The sequence below is a fragment of the Nannospalax galili genome, unplaced genomic scaffold, assembly GCF_000622305.1.
Source record: "Nannospalax galili isolate Female #2095 unplaced genomic scaffold, S.galili_v1.0 scaffold514, whole genome shotgun sequence".
NCBI classification, from domain to species: Eukaryota; Metazoa; Chordata; class Mammalia; order Rodentia; family Spalacidae; genus Nannospalax; species Nannospalax galili.
Genome location: NW_008336076.1, coordinates 1,083,973 through 1,101,105, shown reverse-complemented (window position 1 = coordinate 1,101,105; position 17,133 = coordinate 1,083,973). Strand labels below are relative to the sequence as shown.

Genomic DNA, 17,133 nt, shown 5'->3' with positions numbered 1-17,133 from the left:
ATAATGTAGCGAGTGATCTCTTCAGGCAGTCATCTAGCCTCTTCTAACCCTCCAGTGGCAGACACTCCTGTGTTCTAAGATATCCTTTCTTTTCAGGTACTTTCAATATCACAACACTGGTGGCATAAAATATCAGGAGGCCAGACACGGTTTCATATTGCAGACTTTTCTTGTATGAGCTCCACTGGAGTTTTCTTTTGTTGCTAAGGGACTTCATCTGCATCCATTCCCCATTTCCTGCCTCTCTGCTTTGTTTCATTATAATGCTGCAGTCAGCCCTCCATGTTTGCTGCTGTTATAGCCGTGGATTCGACCAAACACAGGTTGAAAATATTTGGGAAAATTGCTTCTGTTCCTTACACAATATAATACGATAACTCCCAGCATCATGTTTACATTGCACTAGGCATTTAAAGTAATGTAGTGATGATCTATTTCTAAAGAATGCAAGAGGGCATGAGTGTACTCGACTTGTATGTGGATTTTAGGATGGGGACTGTTTCTTAGAATCAATCCCTCACAAATACTGAGGAATGACTTCCATTTCTGATATGTATTCATTCAGACAATTCTATATTAAATCAGATTAATTGTAAATTAATGTAATTAATCAATTGTATTAATAGATAGCTACAAATATTGATGTAAGAAACATAATACTATATACTTAATCCTTTATATACCATATATACTGAAGGTCAAGAAGCCTCACTTATTAAGCTTAGAACACCACTAACCTAATTAAAGTTAAAATTGTACCAGCTGTTGGTATAGCCCAGACCTGGAACATTTGCCTAGCTTGAAAGAGGCCCTGGGTTTGACTCCCAGCACTGAAAAAATAAACAAAAAACATAAAAACAAGCAAACAAAACCCCCACACACTGTTCAGCAACCCTTTTATTCTACCATTTTCTGCCAATTGTGTTGTAATCTGGTGAACAGTCCTAAGCACAAATGCAAAGCAAGTCACATTGTTGGGTTAGCTACAAAAAAACCAAGTGTGGGTGTTTTCACAGAGAATTAATATGCCCATTTTTGGGGGGTTTTAAGATGCTTTAGGGTAAAGGTGAGCAGACAATATGGGATGGTAAGAAGCCCTTTAATGGAATTATCACCAGATAGAACCGATGAAAGAAAGAAAAAGAAAAGGAAGGAGGGAAGAGACAGAGGAACAGGGAGAGGAGGGATGGATAGATAGAAGAAAACCAATTTTAAGAAGTCAGATACCACCAAGGAAGAGCACAATGCATGTTTGCAGATGGACAGTTATCTGTTTGAATTCTGGTTCTAAGATTAATTGCTTCTATGACCTTGGCCTTATTACCTAATCTCTCTGTATTTTAACCTTCATCTCTAAATGATGTTAGTAACAATAATGGCTAAATGAATTGATATATGCTGTTAGTTTTCTGTTGTGTGAGAAATAACCATGAATGCAAGAACTCAAACCACTCACATCTGTTACTCTTTGCTGAGAGTTGGATGCTGGAAAACTGGCCAGGTTCTTTGCTCAGGAGTCTCAGGCTGAAATCAAAGTGTCAGCTGAGCTAAGCTCTTGTCTGCTTGCTCTGGTGGCAAGTCTTCCAAGCTCACCTTGTTGGTGGCAGAATTCAGCTTCTTAGGTGGATATATTGAGGTGCCTGTTTCCTCAAGATATCAGTGAGGGAGTTCCCAGTTTGTAGAGACTATGAGCTTTCCATGTCATGTAATCCTTTTAGTGTCACACACAGGATCGCTCTCAGGTGAATTCTTTCCATCCTTAGCAACTAACCTCTAGACCCAGTTTAAAGGACTCATGTAACTGAGCCATAGGCCTACCCATGAGGCCATTGGTTTGGAATCTTAGTTAACATGTAAATCCATTTTGACACATTATATATGACCATGAGTGAGATCACATAGGCAGTGTCTCTTCGTCAGCATGATTATGGGGTTGTGTAAGTAAGTATACCAAGACCAGGGAATGTCAGGGATCTTAGCATCTTGTCTACCACAAATGTGAAGTACTGAACCAGTGCCTGGTGCAAAATAAGCCATGTGTATTAACGGTAATTATTCATTTAAATAACTGACAAATTTACAGATTTTATTTTAAAAAAAAGCAATGCTACATTATTGGCAAAGGTATGTTGGCCTCATACCCCAGAACACGATAAAAAAATGCAAGTTGGCAAGACCTCTCTGGCAGTCAAACTGGCAAAATATTTGGAAAGCTCAGTACTTCCACTTCTAGGAATTTATCCTAAAGTTCTAATCAACAATATAAAAATATGATAGAAAATAGTACTGTGATTTGAAAATGTTTCCTTGAGTGTACTTCTTTAAAACGAACCCAACATATTCCTTTGGAGGCTTACCTAAGCATTTATAGTACAACTTGTTCGGTGAAGTGCTATGGAACCCTAAACAGATCCAATGTCAAACATTTTTGTAAATGGAGAAATTACAGCTTATAAAATTGTGTCATGCTGTCTGTTCAATGTTTCTTGGAGTGTGAGGTGGCTATTTGGTAAGATCTGATCATTTGATGAACAAGAAACACACCCTGATGAGCCTCCCTCAGATTGTTTTAGATCAAACCAGGTGTCTAGAGGTGATTGAGGTGGGCTTTTCACAAGATCTGCTCACTGGACAAGGAAGACCCTTGCCCTGACACTGCCTGAGCCCATGTGCAAAAGGAGGGTGTCCTCAATGGGGTTGGGGGTTCTCCATCCTTCCTGGCTTCTCTGTGCAGCTGCCATTGGTGCAGTGCCTCTGGGGGCAAACGGTGCAGTTCCCCTTCATCCCTAACTTATCACCTGCCTTTATTGGAACCAATCTATCTGAATTTCACTCTCAGCCAAAATGTCTTTATTTATTTATTTATTTGTTTGTTTGTTTGTTTGTTTGTTTATTTAAATTTATGAAGAAGTCCACAAGATCAGAGGGTTGCAGATAGTGAGGACCCGCTTGTTCTTACAGAACATGATGAAGGGAGGGCTGGCCAGAGTCTCAACAGGTAAAGCTCTTGTCACCAACACTGGTGACCTGGGTTCCATCCCAGACCCCACAGGGTAGAAGGAAATAACTGACTCCCACAAGTTCTCCTCTGACCTTTACATGTGTACTATATGTGCAGGTATGCATATACACATTCTCTCTCTTTCTCTCTCTCTCTCAACAAAAATTTTAAAAAAATAAATGCAAAGAAATGTGAAGGGAATCACATGGTGAGCATGCAAGGCAGGGAAAAAGACAGCACAGAAGGGAGGGATGAGCACAGTTGAGATCTTAGGGTTTGACTTTTTGTTTTGTTTCAGCTATGATGGGTGCGTCCTGGAATACCTAATACACACTAGTGGCCAGGAGGAGTAGAAGTTAGCAATCATCAGGAGAACACTATTGCACAGACTGACACTATAAACTAGTTAGTACTGTTTTACAGGTGAGAAAACTCAGGGAAATTAAGAAACCTGTGCAAGAAATTCTAATTAAGTACTGGTAAAAGCATGTTTGAAGCAATGAGCTTTTCAGCAAGTCAGTCATTCTTGGTGAGCCTCGGGACTACAAATTTGAGAAAATACAACTCCTCAAGATTATTTAGCCTGAGGATCCTCCCAATGCAGTGCACATTGAGCCCCACTGTACTGCTTGCTGCTTCCTCTGCAGTGCTCACCACCCCTGCAGTGCTCACCACTTCCCCTGCAGTGCTCACCACCCCTGCAGTGCTCACCACTTCCTCTGCAGTGCTCACCACTTCCCCTGCAGTGCTCACTTCCTCTGCAGTGCTCACCACCCCTGCAGTGCTCACCACCTCTGCAGTGCTCACCACCTCTGCAGTGCTCACCACTTCCCCTGCAGTGCTCACCACCCCTGCAGTGCTCACCACCCCTGCAGTGCTCACCACCTCTGAAGTGCTCACTACCATGTCCTCTGCATGTGCAGACACATCAGTAGCAACAGTTTAGATTTCATCTTTTCCTCTTCAGATTTGCTTTTCATTTGTAACCTCTCAGATGTGAACTTAAATTTCACAGGTGTGTATTTTAATTCGGGGATCTGGATGCTACTAGAAGTGTGGATAAAAGTAGTTCTTTCCAGTTACCATGCAAACCAAAGGGAGAGGTTCTGAACGATGTTGTCTTTAGAACTAGCTGCCTCCCATAGATCTATATAATCAGGCAGATTTTTTTCTGCCTCTTGCTCTGCTATGACTAAATTTTTGACAAAAATCAATGCCCACCAAATTATTCTTTTCCTCATTTAGAGATTTCCCTTGGTCCTCAGAATTTCTCCCACATTCCACCTGCCCTGCTCCATGTCCCTAGGATTATTCAATCTACCTTTACTTTGTTTCTCTCTTTCTAGCTCCACTAGTTTGTCCTTTTATTATTATTGGTGTGTGGGAGATGGCAATGGCAGTTATGCATGCAAGGCAAACACTACTATTACGGTCCCTTGCAAAGTCTGTCTCCATCTTATGTTAATTTTTGCCAGTTAACTTCTGATAAGCAACCCAAGCCCACCGTTATACTCCTGCTAAACAGTAAGCAGTGTTGGGGTAAGAGAAACAAAGGAGCCTGAGAATGTAGTAAGGTAGTGGAGGGTTATCATTCAGTATATTCAGGCACTAGGTGGTTATTCAGGTGTCAGCCCATAATAGAAATCTTAAACATGGGCCATTTTCTTTGTAAAACTTGCCTGATGGCAACCCTAGCCAACAACTCAAAGGAAGGTATCTCCTGTCTGACATTGTTTCTTGTTATGTGGCCTTTAGCTATACACATGGACTCTTAAAGAATTATACTGATCACTTTAATCTTTGGTTATACTTTCCTTTTGGGTGCTTAAGACCATACAGTTGGCCCAGATTAACCAGTTTATTTTTACCCTTAAGGTCGTTTGAGGATCTGTTCCTCAGGGATCACATGGGCTTGGGAGGAGCCCCTGGCTCGTTTCTCTTACTCAGACAGTAACCTAGCATAGAAATGGGAAAATAAACAGCAGACCCCAATCTTATCTAAAGGAATATTGGCAACTGATTGCTGCTAGATGAGGAAGAGCTGATCTTTCTAAAACAAGGAACTCTAGATAGGCTGACTAGATTCAGCAGATGGACAAGCACTGGGTAACGGCTGGGGGCACTGACAGCACAGTGGACAGTAACAGGGATGATAGAGTATATGGGCTCCAGTAGGGGGGGGGGCTATGGGAGGGTGTCATTTGGGTTGCGGATATAAAGATGAATAAGATTATTTGGGATGTTCGGTATGAAACATACACACACACACACACACACACACACACACACACACACACACAATCTATTAAAAAAGCAAAAAAAAAAAACCCTTGCCTGATAGCACCAAACATTTAAGGTTTGTGAAGAATATCCATCTAAGGGCTAAACTTTACTATTTTAGAAAAATTAGCTTTCATTTGTGGAAAGGTCATTGTACCCAACATTCATGGTAGTTCTTCCCTCAAAATGGCAAATTGGATTTTTGCTTTTTTATTATTTAAGTGGTCTTTCCTGAGTCTGTCCCTAATTCAATTATTCTCATTTATAACATCATAAATCTAGCACAAAAATTGATGACTTGCAATTTTCTACTCCTAACTATAGTAATCTGCTTTCTTTCCTGAGTCTCTGGGCTCATATACAATTAGTATACTGCCATTTTAAATATTTTAACACAAAATCTGATTTTTCTTTTTTTTTTTTTCCCTTTTTTTCTTTCTTTGGTCTTTTTGAAACAGAGTCTCCCTGCAGCCCTGGCTGGCCTGGAACTCGCTATGTAGACCAGGCTGGCCTTGAACTCACACAGATCCTCCTGCCTCTGCCTCCCAAGTGCTGGGATTAAAGGCATGCGCCACCACGACTGGCAAAATCTGATTATTCTATGTCTTATTTAATTCAGATTACTATGACAAAATACCATGGACCGGGTAGCTTATAAATAACATGAAAAATACTTCTTGGTATCTGGAAGATGGAAACTCAGGATGAAGACCACAGTAGTTTTGGTATCTGGTAAGGGCCTGCTTCCTAGACAGCCACCTGTTAATTTTCACTGTAACTTCACAGCAGAACAGGGGTTGTGGGAAATCACTTTTGGGACTCTTAGTAAAAGCCACACCTCCTGATACCATCACCTTGGGGGTTTGGGATTTTAAGCTATGAGTTGAATACTTCAGAAGTATTCAGACCATGACATTCTATTTGATTAGTCTACAAATTTTAACTATTTTCATATTAATATTACAGTAGCAGGAAAAGTCCTCTTAACAGAAAACTACTGGTTAAGAGAATAAAATCTCTGGCCTTGATAGAGACCCAACATTCCAGTTGGGCCTCATAATCACCTGCCCACAGGGTCACCCCTGTGAAGGTGGGTTCACCTTAAGCCATGCTAATTGAGTTGGTGAACTTTCTTCTCTCCTGAATCACTGCCTCCTAATGTATTGGCTGACCAGGCCACATAACTGCAGCTCTGTTAAGTCTGCTCACTTTTCTGAATTCTTCAGAAAAACACAATTTTTCTTTTTGTTTCTTTTCTAGCCATGCTTTCCCTAACATTCTGAGCCGTCCCAGCATTTTGGGTTTCTTTCCACTTCTTCTAAAGCTCCCTTCCGTGCCATGTGGCTGCTAGCCTGCCTTGTGCCTGACTATCCATGCTGGTTTTAAATGGCATAGGTTTTTGTTTTTGTGTTTTCCTCCTCTCTATTCTCCTCCTCTGGGCAGCTGTCGAGACTTACAGTTCACCATTTTCTTTCAAACTGTACTAAAATTGTTCTTAATCTTTTTGAGTCCATTTGTAAATTCTTTTATTACTAAGAACTAAGATACTAAGAACCCTAAGAGAGGATCCCCAGTTTCCCCGTATCATTGAGAGTACAGTATCATTAATAATACAATCCTCAAACCTAGTAGGCCTCATGCTTTTTGGACATAGAAAAGACAGGACATTGTTATAGAATCCTGAGGTTGGCTTCAGACTTATCTGATTTACAAGCAGGACACAGCATATATAACACTTGGTACTAGCAAGTATAGTCTGAGTCATATATATATATACTCGTTTGATAACAGTTTCTTCCAGTTATGAACTATCAAAAATAACATTCTATTTTATAGAGGAATTAAAAATATTGTTTAGGATTTTCACTTCGCTGGATCAGGAAACTCAATAGTGTTCACAGTAACTGTTCCAGAGCCATTTCCCTCCCTACCTATTACTGCCAACATCTGAATGGGAGTAGTGTCCTTTTCTCTCTCACAGTGCTGTTTCTCCTGCATAGTTCTTCTCCTGTTGCTATGGAAGTAATTATAACATGACAATTTCCGTAATATAGTCAGAGTGCATAAGAATGGAGCCAGATTGGTGAAAAGAGAGTAGAATGAAAATCCCTTTTTCCTCCCTTCTCGTCTCCTGTCTCCCCCTTTCCGCTTTTTTCCCTCCCCTTCTCCACTCAAAAATTTAACTATACATTTCAATCTTTCTCTAATTGATATGGGGACATGTGAGATATCTTCGAGTTGTATGGAGGCTTTCTCTCTCACCTCAGGTGAGCTTTAATTCAGGAGTTTAGGGTGCCAGACACTCATGGTCACATAAAAGTTCCACTGTGTCAGTGGTCTCTGGGTTCCTGTCTTGTGTATTCAAAGAATGAAATGTATAGGCCACTGTTTTAGTTTGCTTTTTGTCGCTGTGATAAAACACTGACCAAAAGTATTTTAGAAAGGAAAGAGTTTATTTCAAGTTCTAGTCCATTATTAAGGGGATCCAGGGCAGGAGCAAAAGGTAGAAACTTGGTTGGAGTCAGGAACTGAAGATAGGACCATGGAGGAATGCTGTTTGCTGGCTCGATTTCCAGGCTTGCTCAGCTGCCTTTCTGATACAGCCCTGTCCTACCTGCCTAGGAATGGCCCTAGCTACTTAGCAATCAAGAATTTGCCCCACAGACTGGCCTACCAAGCCAATCTGATTCAGGAAATTCCTCAATGGAGGTTCTTGTTTCCTAGGTATCCCTAGTTGGTGTCAAGTTGACAAAACCTAGCCAGCATATCCACAGAAGGTGAAGTTCAGGAAGAAAATTTATTATAGATTTGTATGTGGGAACTAAAGAGAAAAAGATGGTAGAGTTCCTGATAGCAGAAGCTGCTTCCAGGGATAGGGCATCATCAAGCTCCTAGTCTGGGGACATTTTATAGGATTGGTGGCAGAAACTGGGGTGAGGTACGGGCAGGTGATCAGTGTATTTGATTCAATCATAGGTGTCCAGGTGCCTTTTCTGAGTGTTGATCACATCGTCACGTTGAGCTTCCAGGCAGGGGTGCTCATCTAGGAGGAAAGACAACTTGGAGCTAGGACTCTCCTGGCATTCCTGTCCTCTGGCAAGGACATTTCCAGAGCTGTTATTCTGGGTCTCTTCCCTACCTGACAAGTTTTGATTTCCTGCTTGCATCATAATGACTATATAGTCTTCAGTGCTTCCAGATAGCAAAGTATAAATGCGAAAATCTAACAGATTCCTTACTTTGATTCTACTTGCTGAAAGAACTCAAGAAACTTCATAAGCTTTTCTGCAGTACTGTTAAAACCTCTACATATGTGACTTGAGGAGAAGACTTATGTAGGTTACATGTGGCCTCCAAGAGAGTTTTTAAATACGAGATCACTTGGCTTACATTTACAAAGAAGGCCACCTCAGAGCCTGAGTCCTGAAATACTTGCAGTAGCAGGTAGTTTTATATTTGGCTTTAAAATACATCCTGACATTATATGAAATGCACAAAAACTCAATAAAAATATTTAAAAAACATAAAACTAGAAAGCCAAAGATTTAAAAAAAATACACCTTGACTAAGTAACTTTAGGAGGATAATGCCTAATGTTAGTTATGTTTGCTTCTATTTCTATGCCAATAAATAAATCCTTGGTAATGAAAATGTGTAACCCTTTATTAAATTAAAGGAATTATTTCTTTAGCATGATAGAAGAATCCTTACTTAACAACAACAAAAAAAACCCCACTAATATTTGCCAAAAAAGTCCCACAATGGGTATGAAGCCTCCGGATTGTTCTGTTGAACTCTAGCAGGCAAGTTTCACCATCATCATCAAAATGGTAAATCTAGAGAACTGAGATGGTCCTAGGTGTTAAATGTTTTAGAATGGCTTCTCTTTCCTCTTAATTCTTTCTCAGTCCCCTCTGCCTCTTGCTTTCAAGGGCCTTTCACCTTAGATATTATGCAGGATAGCATCAGTTGTCAACCTGACACATCTGGGAAGAGGGAACCTCAATTCGGGATTGGCAGGTGGGTCTGGGTTGTATAAAAAAGGTAGCTGAGCAAGCCACAGGTGCAAACCGGTAAGCAGTGCTCCTCCAAGGTCTCTGCTTTCAGCTTCTGCCTCCAGGTTCCTGCCCTGAGTTCCTGCCCTGGCTTCCCTCTATGATGAACTATAATGGACATGTAAGCCAAATAAACCCTTTGCTCCTCAAGTTGGTTTTTGTCAGTATTTTACCACAGCAATAGAAAGCAAACTAGAACAGTTACCCATCTAAGCCACTAGATCTTCCTTAGATGTTTTCCTTGATTCTAGACCTTTTCCTTCCTTTTTCATTTCCTTTTTTGTCAACTCTGTTTTCTTATGGGATAAGATGAGTAGTTCTTTTAAAATATAAGCTATGTCATGGTTCTGAGGAAATCTCAGTGGGTAAGAGAGCTTGGTTATGCAAACATGAGAACCTAAGCTTCAATCCCCAGCACCCACATGAAAAAGCCGGGGCATATCTGTGCAAGCATGTAACATCAGCATCGGGTTCTGGGGACAGGCAGATCCTGGGGACTCTGGTTAGTCAGCCTGGCTGAAACAGTGAGCTTTCAGTTCAGTGCGAGACTCTGTCTCAAGGGAATAAGACAGAGGGTAATAGAGGAAGATGCCTGATGTTCTCTAACCTATCCATGACATGCATCTTTACACCTGCCACATACATGCACATACACCACACACACACACACACACAACCATATATATACATATATGCACATACATTTATATGCATACACAATCATATATACATATATATATATATACATATATGTACACACACACACAAACACACACACACACACCCCACAGATCCTGTGGCCCTTCATTGGCTTCTGTCTCAATTAGAGAAATGATCAAAATCCTTAGAGCTCTGCTGTCCAGCTCCAGACACCTATCTACCTTCATTACCATCATGACCTTCTCAGGGCTTGGCACACAGGATTCCGATTCTTTTGTCCAGGATCGCTCTTCCTCAGAATTCCAAAGTGTCACCTTGCCTATCTCTTTGTCTGTACTTCTTCATTTCAACATTGCTCACCAAACAAATAAGAATTCAATGTCCTCTATATGGCCAAACCTATGATTCCTATATCCCTTAAGTGTTTTTCTCCCTAGCAATACCTCCATATGCCATATATTAAGTTCATTTATGTGTTTATTGTTTGCTTGCCTCCCACTACCCCAACAGCTCCCAGTGGATGAATAATACCATTATGTTACAGTAAGAAATGTTTAAAAATACATTCTTCTTTGTTATTCTCTAGCATCTAAAATAACACTGGTAGGAGTGGAGAGATATTTCAGCGGTTAAGAGTACTTGCTGCTCTTGCAGAAGACCTGAGTTAAGTTCTCATCACCTACATCTGGCAGCTCATAACTGCCTGTAACTCCAGCTCTATGGTGTCTGGCTCACTCTTCTGGCCTCTACAAGCACTGCACTTACATGCACATACTCCCACACAGGCACCCACTCATACACAGATAAAAAAATAAAACTTAAAAAATACCACTGGACCATGAGAAACATTCAGTAGCTGTTTACAATGAGTAAACAACAAATGCTCTTATCAAAGACACAATGACCAATGAAGACACTCATATTCTATGTGGAAAACAAACAAAAATCAAAAATGATACTTTGTTGCTCAGGGTTGAGGCTGACAGGAGGTGATGAGGTGCAGACAAGCCTTTTGAAAGTCAAAGCTATGTGCCAACTGGTAACATGAGGAACCCAAGACACAGAAACAGAGGAATCCAGTGCCCAAGGGACCTGGAGCAAAAATGTCCCAAAGAAGTCTAGTCTGTTTATTATGTGACTGAAGGACAGAACATGGTCACTGAGGGCAGAAGGAGGGGGCAGGCTTCTCTGAACAAAGTCACTGAAGTCAGACCTCATTCATACTGCCAGAAGGCATGTTTCTCATTGCTATGCTGTGGTTTGGCTTATGACATCACCGCTCCTTGGTAGCACATGCTATACAGTTGTTTTTTTGTGAAGTTGGTTTGCTCAGTGATGCATTGCCAGCAAAGGGCACTTCACCGAGTATGCTGATAGGAGAGAGAATGTTTTGGCTTCTTAGTCTGTTAACCTTTCCAACTCCCTGATGACAACCATTTATTGTTTGTATTGTCCATTCAGTCCATTGTGGGCTTTAAATTATAATGTAATTTAAAAATTACTTCTTTAGGTTTGCAAATAAAATTAACAAGGGATAAAAGGATGGGCAAACCTAGTGCAAAGTGTTACTTCTGGATATATAAATGGGCAGGGAGCAGGTTAGAGTAGGTTAAACTAAGCATGGAGCCAAAAGGACCTGAACCTCAGCAACAACCTTACATGGAGCCTCTCACCCACCACAGCTCATGGTACGGGCCACCCACTGTCTCTTTGATTGGGACGCTGTTTATTAGTGTGATCAAGCTCTCATTTTCCTTTGGGAAAAGATGTATTTCTTGGTAGGGCTGTTACAATTCGCAAAGGAAAGAGAAGACTGAAGGGCCTCATGGTTTTGTTGCTTCTGACACAATTCACTCCTGTAGTTCTGCCACTGTAGGAATTTGTGTTTACAACCTCTGATTACCTTAACTGTTTCTCTGTAGCTGTGGAGAGATTGTTACTTAGTGGTTTAATGATTCATCTAACTTGACTTTAACAAAAAATTTTAAAACTGTACCAGGCTACATCTGACTGACTTCCACTGCCCATATTGACACATAGATTGAAGAGGTTTAAATTAATGTTTTATCCAGCAAGAAGATTTAAAGACTGTGGTTTGTCATGTGTAAAATCTATTCAGCTATCCTTGGTGTAGGACTTGAGTATTCCCTGTAGCTCTGCTGAATTGACTAGAAACATGATAAGGCATCTAAATTCTGCAGGTATTGCCATTCCTAGCAACCAATTTGATTTTTGATGGACAAAGAGCCCCAGGAAAGTAGATGCCTTTGTACTGGAGAAAAAAGAAATCCCCAGCAAGATAGACATACCCTCATCAGTATGCTCCGGGTATGACAGCATGCAAGTGAGTGATCTATTTTGTTCTGAACTATGGCTCTGTCAATGACAGTACATAATTTACTAGAACAAATCAAATAAATGCATTTGACTTGCGTTTTGGCATTTGAAAACATGAAACCATATTTCCTTATACAGCATTCTTATTCTACATTCTTAATTTTGGCTTTTTCTTTCAGACACCATTGTCAGAATGAGAAAGGAAAATAAGAATGAATCAGGGTAGAATTGTTTGTGGTGCTTTCCAACATCATGAAGCAGGACAGGCTGTGTGGGTCAAAGCGCTAGTCCCTAGGAAGACTCTAAGACCTTGACTATGCGGTCAGCGGGCACAGATTTCAATGCTCGGTTGCTCCCGTTCCTTCTGCAGGTACATGTGACAGCGCTGCAGCTATGAGTGGAATTTTAAAGGGAAAGTTTGAAGACACTGACAGCACCTCACTCCGTTCCTCTGTACAAGAATCAGATGATGACGTTTTTAGCTGTGACAGTGCTGAGAGTGTTGATAGTGTCAGTCTGTCCACACCTAATCATTTACCCGTGAGTATCTGAAGCAGTGTTTCATGTTCTCCTCAAAATTATATTTGGGTGGTTGATTCTTCGGGGCTTTAGCTGAATTCACTGGCTTATGTCTGCTTCCGAGCTCTTCATCATGGCAAACATGTTTGAAAATAACGTTTGGGTTTATTAGTCCTTATGGTATACTTCTGCCCATCGCTAATGGAATGAGTCTGAGGGAGGCAGAATCGAGTCTAATTAGAGGTAAGCAGATAGCAAATGAAAATAATTTCAGTCTTCAGCTTTCTGAACTAGATTTTTGTTTTGGAAATCTAATCAGTGGAGCCATTTGTAGCATCTAATACTGTAATCTTGGTAAATGGACTGTGAAATATTTGCAGTCCGAGTGCAACCCTTTCACTTCTTAGACAAGATTCTTTTTTCTGGTGCTGGGGATCAGAGCCAGAGCCTTGCACATGCTAGGCACATGCTTTGCCACTGGGGTAAAAGGAAGGAAGGGAGGAAGGGAGGGAGGGAGGGAGGAAGGGATAGAGGGAGGGAGGGAGGGAAGGCCAAAGAGATGGCTCAGCAGGTAAAGGCTCTTTGTCACCTTGGTGCTAAGACTGTCCACCTGAGTTCAGTCCATGGTAAAAGGAGAGAACCAACCTCCACATGCATGCCATAGCATGAATGTGCCCATATACATACACACATGAATAAATAAATAAGTTTAATAAAAATATTAATTAAAGGGATTTTTGTTTTAAAAAGGAGTGCTACAGTGGGGTGTGGTGCCGGCACACCTATAGTCCCAGCATTTGGGAGGCAGAGGCAGGCAGATCTTCATGAGATTGTTGCCAGACTGGTCTACATAAAGGCTCCGGACCAGCTGGGACTACAAGGAGCCCTTGTCTAATAAAAAACAAACAGAACAAAAAGCAATAAACAAAACCACAATCTCTGCCCCTCCCTCCAACAACAAAAAAAGAATGCTGTTGCAAAAATCTTGAAAGCTCCGAAATTCTGTAGCTATCTGGACATGGGTGAAACTTGAATTTCTTTTATTTTTTTAAATTTATGTGTACAAATGTATTGCCCACATGTATGTAAATACACCTGTGTCCTACAATGCCCAAGGTAGTAGGAGATGGTTGGATACTCTGGAACTGAAGTTATGGACAGTTGTTAGCCACCCTGTGGGTACTAGGATTTGAACCTGGGTCCTCTGCAAGAGCAGTCACTGCTCTTAACTGCTGAGCCACCTCTCTAGTCCCTTCACTTATATTCTTCTAAGCAGATTGATGTGAACAAAAACAGTAGTATGATGTGTTCTGGATTTATAATTCTACCCATTTTTAACTATATTTGCTGTGAAAGATTCAGACAAGTAACCTTTCTGTATAAGGGAACCTTTTTCTTTAACTCTGCCCATTTAAACCCAATCATTAAGGGATAGGAAGATCAGAAAATTTATTGTTCTTTTGTTTTGTTTTTGTGGTACCAGTGATTAAACCCAGAGCCTTGTACGTGTTAGACAAGTGCTCTACCCTGAGCCACATCCCCGGCCCTCATGATTATTTATTTACATTTTTTATTATAGTTATTTATTTTTTCAATCATTCATTCATTCATTCATTCATTTATGTATGTGTACTAGGCCTATCTGTGGAGGTCAGAAGACAACCTGCAGGAGTTAGTTCTCTCCTTCCATCATGTGGGTTCTGGGGATTGAACTCAGATTGGCGGCAGTGCCTTTATCTGCAGACTCTCGTTTTAAAGTGTTAATATACAAAGCAAAACTGAACAATTCAATGCTGTCTTGCAACTTCAATCCCACCCCCCCTTCATGGAACAATGACATAAACTCCCTTTAAAAGTTGCTAATTGTGTTGAATAATTTCTACCATTTCATCAATAAAGGTAAAAATTATTCAAATAAATGCATTGATATAGCTCAAGATATGTTATTTTCACAATAGTTTTTTTTGTCTTTCTTATAAGTCATTTTACATTTATGGATTTTAAATGCACTAAAACATAGTTTCAAAATTCACACTAAAATTAGTACATTGGCATACTCCATCTTTGTTAGAGGAACTTAGCATTCAAAATAGATACAATTTCATAATAAATTTTAGATTTTTTATCATTTATCTCTTGGCTATTGTAGAACCTTTAAAACAAACGTAACAAATATAAAAAGCTGAGTAGAAAATATGAGAGTACTTGGGAAAGGGAGAAGACAGCAACAGTTTTGGAGCATTACTCTTCATGACATGAAATTATTTTGAGAGGATAAGTTTATGATTTGCTTATAGTTTTTCCATACTTTCCTCTAAGTGGTTGTACTCTTGTGAAAGACTGAGATATCAGCTTTTATGCCTTGCTGTGTCTGACCTATGTTGCCTGGAAGAGTCTAGAACATTTGTCATTTAGACTTTTTAATTTTTATTTTATGAATAGATTAATTTCAGATTTTCTTTTCTTTTTTTTTGTTGTTTACTTTTGTTGCTGTTTGTTTTTATGTTTTTGTTTTTGTTTCAATGTAGTACTGGGGATCAAGTGGTCTACCACTGAGCTACAATCCCAGGCCCAAATTCAAAAAGAATATTTATATGTGGGGGGGAGAGGAAAGGAAAGGAAAGGAGAGAGAGAGAGAGAGAATATGAATATATGCCATATGTGCAGGTGCTTATGGAGACCAGAAGAGGGCTTCAGATCAGATCTTCTCAAGCTGGAGTTACAGGCAGTTGTAAGCTGTTGCACATGGTGCTGGGAACTCAACTGGGGTTCTGTACAAGAGAAGCCATAATTTTGAAACTCTTAAACTGTATAAAAATGAGTCAACTAGGGCTCTGCATGATGGAGCACACCTTTAATCCCAACACTTGGGAGGCAGAGGAAGGCAGAGCTCTGTCAGATGAGGCCAGTGTGGTTTACCTACATAGTGTATTCCCAGGTGCTGGGGCAACAGGGAGACCCCCCCCCCCAAAAAAAATCCACTGGATACTGCCTCTCATCCTTAGAACAGCAGTAGTACACCTTTAAATTCAAGACCCTGGGGAACACTCTAGCAGTACTGTCTGTGTGCTTTGGAGAGTCTCCTTTCCCAGCGGAAAGTACTACAGAAATGGCCTTGTATTTCTCAATCATTTTTCCCTTTAGCCACTTCTGAAAAACATCACCAAGCTAAGACCCGGCTTCTTTGAGGTGGCACCTAATCTAGTAGTGTGGAGGAGCATGTTCCACACCTCTGTGATTTCTTTTTTTAATCTCCAGTATGCTTTCAACCTCCTTGGTGTCTGTACAGCGTCTCCTAAAGTTACAAATTGGTTCTCTCCTGGAAAAATCAATTGTAAGACTTCTCTATGCAAGACATATATTGATTTCTATGGCTCACGACTTCACAAAGTACCTATAATGTTCATTTAAACACCATCAGGTCTTACAGTGTGGTTCAGGATGCTTTCCAGGTGAGAGATGCTCTTCTGCTTTAGGGAAGGTTGGAGAAACTGAATGTTCAGCAGTAGTTCTGAACAATTTAATGGTTGCCTGCAAGAATAAAAGCAGCAATGGGGAGAGTACTTATTTTATTTTATTAAATATTTATTTTATTTATGTGTATGTGTGTTTATTTGCATGGAGGTAGCAAACATGAGTGCAGGTGTTAACAGAGGCCAGAAAAGGGCATCAGATACCCTGAAACTAGTTACAGGAGGTTGTGAGCTACCTGATGTGGGTGCTAGGAACCGAACTTGGGTCATCTGTGAGAGCAGCAAGTATTCTTAATCACTGAGCCACCTCTCCAGCCTCTGAAGTTTTATTTTTAGTATTTTGATATGTGGTTATAACTACCCCATTTTATGGCCATTGCCAAAGTCTGTAGAGAAGACCCACATTCCACTGCGGTCAGAGGAGAAGTCTGGAGTAGCTGTACGCTTTGCTGAGATTTTTTTTTTCTTTCATCAGAGCTGTTGAAGGGCTTGTTTAGGTGACTTTCCTAGGGTTGAAGGGAACCATTTGTTGCTACTCCTTTGTCAGGCAATGTTGATATTTGTCACTGGGAAATTTGCAATTGAGAACCTTGACTGAAGTCTAGTATTTACTTTCTGTTGCTGTGATAAAACATTGTGAGTTTATGTGCCTTACAGTTCCAGAGGAATAAGAGTCCATCAACGGGGTGGGTGGGGGAGAGTGGAGGGGTAGGCCTGGCAGGAAGCAGCTGGAGCAGAAAGCTGAGTGCTCACATCTTCAAGCAGGCACAGGACACAGAAAGGGCAAAAGGGCAAGCTGGAAGTGGGA

General features: G+C 40.6%; 1 protein-coding gene across 1 annotated transcript in view; it reads left to right on the top strand.

Moving 5' to 3' along the window:
• Csrnp3 (cysteine and serine rich nuclear protein 3) overlaps positions 1-17,133 on the top strand; it is a 231,407-nt gene that overhangs the window by 6,081 nt on the left and 208,193 nt on the right. The window contains exon 2 of the mRNA XM_008830898.2: positions 12,704-12,873. The gene's annotated coding sequence lies outside the window, so the exon portion shown is untranslated. The remainder of the gene's footprint in view (positions 1-12,703; positions 12,874-17,133) is intronic.